General features: G+C 41.9%; 1 long non-coding RNA gene across 3 annotated transcripts; it reads left to right on the top strand.

The window, feature by feature from the left end:
- Positions 1–2,014: 2,014 nt before the first annotated feature.
- LOC124686000 lies at positions 2,015–4,955 on the top strand. 3 transcript variants are annotated; one of them, XR_006997683.1, is made up of 7 exons: positions 2,015–2,083; positions 2,295–2,425; positions 2,599–2,723; positions 2,859–2,946; positions 3,068–4,292; positions 4,556–4,623; positions 4,777–4,955. It is a non-coding gene; the product is annotated as an uncharacterized LOC124686000 (long non-coding RNA). The 3 variants fall into 3 exon arrangements; XR_006997682.1 differs by having other exon boundaries at positions 3,068–4,623; XR_006997684.1 differs by lacking the exon at positions 2,295–2,425 and having other exon boundaries at positions 2,019–2,083; positions 3,068–4,623.
- Positions 4,956–5,564: the final 609 nt, after the last annotated feature.

Below are 5,564 nucleotides of genomic sequence, written 5' to 3' on the forward strand. Positions count from 1 at the left end.
GAAAGTTATCCTCGCACAAGTGTCTTTCATAATAGTGGCGGATCCAGAACAATGTAAGATGGGGTTGGCTCAACTCTAAGATCTGCCCAAACCATAGATCCACTAAGAAGAAAAATTGCCCAAGCTAACTTAGGTCTGTCTCACCCTAGCAAAATATGCCTGATTTTTCATACATGCAAGGAAAAACTAGAAGCCCTTTATTGGGGGAAAAAACCATCAACTTTGTTGAAACTTATCGTCGCATCGAGGAGATACAACTAATCAAGAATCCAACAATGCATGATTACATGTCATCACTATTCCTTATCATGACTTCATTACTTCACGCAGCAGCATGTTCCGCCATTGTCCGGCTTGCAGTAGCTCTTGGGCAGGTTATAACCTAGCGAAAGGCAATAGAGCGGCAAACAATGTCGCTGCTAGGTTTATCCGTGGGCGCGCAGCCTTTCGCAAGCATACACTTTGTCGTTGGCGGAGGGGAATCGTCGGTTGTACCTATATACGCACAAGACCACTGCGCAATCAGAAATCAAGCGAAATTCGTACGTGTCTGGATACAACGAGATAAGTTACCTATGTTCCTTCCGGCTGCACGAGTGGACAAAAGAGACATGGCGAGAAGAGCCACCAAGCACAGAGCTACCCAAGCATTGCTCCTGGTACGCGCCATTAATTAGGATCTAGCTATTCCCTTCGATTTTCTTCTGAGAGTTGTTGTAGTTATCCCCGGTCGTGCTGGTGTTTATATGGAGGGAATATATTAATTAGAAGATCTTGGAGGATCGATTAGATCTCGTAGAAAATATTTGAGAATCGAATCTTCCGAAGAAAATCGGTTGGCTTCATGTGTTAATGTTGGCATCTCTATCTCTATCTATCTATCTATCTTATCTTATCTTATCTTATCTTATCTTATCTTATATCTTATATCTTATACTTATATATATATATATATATATCTATATCTATATCTATTTATTATATATATACTATATAAAAAGGAGGAACTGGTTCTGTTTCCTCCGGTCCGAGGTTTCGTCCTACATATTTTTATCTGACAATTTTACCCTCCCACCAAATCTACACTATTTAATTTAATAATCTCTATGTCTATCTCTAATTTTCCGGAACGAGCTGACAAGTGGGCCAGTCCCCGCAATTCTCTCCCCGACGCTCCCGTGCGAGACAGAAGCGTCGCCCCCCACCCTTTCCCTCTCTCGTCCATCTCCCTAGGGTTCCCCCGCCGCTCCCTTGCACCACCACGTTGCTGGTCGTTGACCTCAAAAGCGGGATCCCCGCGCCGCGCCATAGAGGTCGTCGTTCCGCGTAGCACCGTGGAGGTCGTCGTCCCCGATGCCGATGCCGCCCACCATCCCCATCTCGATCGTCACCGACACCGCAGCGCGTCCCGCGCGCCGCGATTCGCAGCGAAGCCGCTCCGTCGTCCCCAGATAGTTGCTGCTCGCGGTTCTTAAGGTGAGCATCAAATCCGATGATTTTCTTGTTGTTCGGTCCCGATTGGGTAGCACGGTTAGAGCAGGGTCTTTGTGCTGGGATCACATCACGTTGTTTTGATGGAAAAAATGACTTGGGATCAGATTGTGTTTGTTGGAGTAGCAGTATTTGGTCATCCCCGTGCCGCGCCATGGAGGTCGTCGTCCCCGATGTCGATGGCGCCCACCATCCCCATCTCGATCGTCGCCGGCTCCCACCATCCCCATCTCGATCGTCGCCGGCGCGGACGCTGGCCGTCACAGCGCAGGCCGACGCCACCCACAGTAAGTAACTCGGCCTCCTCCGCCCCTCACAAGCGCGGCCTCCTCCGCCCCTCACATGTTGTGTTCCACGATGCCCTTTTCCAGGAAGACGTTGTGCTCCAGAAGGTCGCCGCTACCCTGCCCCTCATGAGGACGAGGACGCCGCCACCCCTCACCCAGTTCGACGCTGTTTTCCAGGAAACCTCCGTGTTCCAGGAGGCCGTAGCTGGCCTGCCCGTCACAAGGATGCCGCCGCGCGCCCCTCGCCCAGCTCGATGGCTTATTGCTACTACAACGCGGTGGGATAACATCACTACAGATGGAAGGTACCTGAAATTGGTTGCAATTGTGCACATATTTTAACCACATTTTTGCACACGGAAGATATAGATTTGGTGAGAATTGGAAACTGAAACATCTAAAATGTTAACAGTCCGATATTTACAGTTTGTCTGTCAGTTTGATGCATATCCGTTGGCTTTTATTTGTTTCTGGGCAGCGCTTGATGACCTAACTATCTATATATTATGTTTTCAGGTATCAAACTGACCAACTCATCTCAAATACTATGAAGAAATGAGTTTACAAATGACATGAATAGTTCAGTGTGAAACATCAAGACAGATCGAGAGGGTGTTTGCCTAGACCTATAATTTATCCACGATCTGGTGAGATATATACTTAAGTTTCACAAATGTAATCAGCATCAGAATGGTAAATTGTGGTTTTCTGAAAATCATATCCTACTGTATTTGAGCAGAAACCTGGGGTTAACTCCTTGCCTACTGCAGGAATTATGTTCGTAATCATCCCCTACTCACTTTTTGGTTTTACTTTGTAGGATTATGTTGGTAATCAGGGGTATGTGTCTATGCTCTCTTAGGAATGGATTTCTTTGCTTTCATGAACGGGTCAGATACATGGATTTTTGTCCTCAGCACCACCAAGGTATTCTATGTTGGCCAGGTACTAAATTTTTTCTTTTCACTATCTTGAAATCTATAGTACCAATTGGAGAGGGATGCACATGATGTTTATTCAACGGTAGATACAGTTCTCTTCATTGGTTCTGAAGTTTCTGTGTCTGCTTTGACCATGCAGAAGAATAAAGGATCGTTACTCCAGTTTTCTAGCTGGTGGAGCAATAACGGCTGCTGGAAGATTAGTGGTCAAAGACGGAATTTTAAAGGTATGTTCATATCGAGAAAAATAATGCATCTGGTTTTTTATACTACCATAACAAGCAACATTAGGTGTGGACTGAGTTTTGTCAGGTGTAACTGATGCCTGATGCTGTCCTATTTATTCAGGCAATATGGCCATACAATGGCCACTACCTTCCGACGGAAGAGAACTATGTGTTGTGCTCTTACTGTCTGCGGGGGTTCAGTCACGTATTCTATGCATAGGATTTGTATGCTTGTCGTCCTGACAAAATAATCATTGTATTTTTTATTTCAAGTTTGGCTCATGATTATGTTGAATCAATTGCAGATTCAAATTTGTTATCCAATGCTGTTCTGTGGGGCATGCATATGCAATTTTTTCTATTTACTTAGATCTCGTTATGTAATTGCAGCTGAATCAGTGTGGTATTTTGGTCAGTAATTAGCCCTTGCACCGCTGAACATGTGGGGTGTGCTTTTACCATGTAGCTTCATAAATTGTAGGCATATCGTGGTTCTGCTGAAATGATCATACCTTTGTAGCATATTCCAAATTGTAACTTACTATTACACTGGATGATGGTTCAAATTATAACTCGTAGTCTTACTGTGGGGATCTTCAAAATGCATTGTTTCAATAATTCTATCAGATCCTCCTGTTAAGTCAACCTAAGAAAGTCTACCGAATAGCTTCATGAATGTTCCCTCACACCTTCTAGGCATAATTCTATAGAAATAATCATAGCTTTGTCGAATATTTTAAGTTTTTCTTGTTATTATGGTGGATGGTTGTTTAAATTCTCCCGCGGGTGTTCTTCCAAGTGCATTGTTTCAATATTTATATCAGATCCATCTGTTAAGTCAATCTGGGAATTGGCAAGCCATCAATAGGTTCTCTGCCCTATATTTTCAGATGAAATTTGTATGCTATAAGCATGCATATTTTTCTTGGTAATTGCTATTGGATGGGTAGGTATCTCGCTAGCTTAGGTTAAATCATCTTCGTTACTGTCATGAGTTAACTGATATTTTTGGAAATTTTACGGTAGCTGCAATTCAGTCATACGTGTTGGCTCTCCTCTCACACTTACTTTGTGACAAGAATGATTTTAAGGTTCTTCTTTTTTGTCTCATTGATTTGTTTTCTTTGAAATTCGAAGTCATGATTACCTTTTAATTTCACATATGTTTTCCATAAAAATAAACTGCTATCTCATATATCTTGTTTACTAGCAAAACTTATCAGTTAACATGGTGGCTGGTGTAGATATTGGAAGCTAGAATGGAATTTGCAATGGCAGACAAAGCTAGAGACCAATGAAGCGTGTATCAAAAGATGAACATGATACAAAAGAGAGCCTTGAGCGATGTTGGTTAGCCTGATCAATCTATAAGTGTTATGAAAATATACAATCACCGATCTTATATGTTCTTTGTTCCATCATATAATACCAGCACCAGATTGCTTGTGCAATTTTTCCATGAATTGGATGATGCCAGAGTTTTCACAATCTAGAATGGAAGAAATCACAATGATTTTTCTGTTTATTTTCTCAAGCGATAGCCTCATGTGTACATTTGTTTCGAGTTAGTAGACACTAAGTTGTTTCTTTATTTTATTTTTTCTTACAGGTAAGTGAAAGTTTTGGGACGTTCATAGCTAAACCCAACTCTGGGTTGTGCATTCTGGAGCATCTCAGGTTCTTGGAGCTTTCGTATAATACTTGTCCATTTATTATTTGCTGACTTGGGATCCTGTAGTTTGTGATTTCCAAGCTTCAATATTCATCTTGATTTTATTTTTGTTTTACTTATTATTGTGTGGTTTACAAAGTAAATTTTGGCTTATGCAGTATATTTCCAGAAATTTAGTTAGGACTGGACGCTCCCAAATCAGGAGTTGTGCCGCCACCAGCAAGAACACTGGGGCTGAAGAAGCTTGTTGACATGGACATGAATGGGAGAAGTCCCAAGAGGGAGAGAGATCTCAATATACAGTGGTGTAGCAAAATGGCTGAAGTTTGCTCATTTAATGGATGACATTGAAAAAATTGAAGTTCAGCGATGTCATATGAAAGTAACATATTCTAAGAAAGTTTAGTATTCTAAGAAAACTCTTAGACTTATTATGTGATTTTTTCGAAAGATTTTATAATTGATTAGTTGAAACGCGTGTGCGCGTGCATAGCTACTATGAAGTGTGAAGAAAGAACTAGGGAGAAAAAACTGTTTTTAAGCTACTCTGTTGTCTGTTGTACTGAACTGGGTGATTAGCTGAGCTTCGAGTTTGCCAGTTGTTCTGTTCTACTGCATGATATGCGAGTGGTAAGAGCATTTTCACCGGCGACCGCCAAATAGGCGCCGGCAGCTGCGCCGGCACTCGCGTATGGGAGATGCGCCTCGCCTTCCTTTGTTTGGGGAAGGGTTCTCCATACCGGCGGCCTACTCTGAATAAATTGAAACTGTGATGTCAAAAGAGTATTATATATTTATGCAATTATTTAAATTGGTTGACTCTAATAGTAGAATTTATATTATCACAGTGTGTTGCATGAAATTCTAGGAGTTGGCTACAATATTATCCTATGTTCGCACCTTTTTTTTTAGTTTCCATGGTCATCCTCTTTTAGAGTGGTCAAAG

Source organism: Lolium rigidum, chromosome 2 (assembly GCF_022539505.1).
Source record: "Lolium rigidum isolate FL_2022 chromosome 2, APGP_CSIRO_Lrig_0.1, whole genome shotgun sequence".
Lineage (NCBI taxonomy): Eukaryota > Viridiplantae > Streptophyta > Magnoliopsida > Poales > Poaceae > Lolium > Lolium rigidum.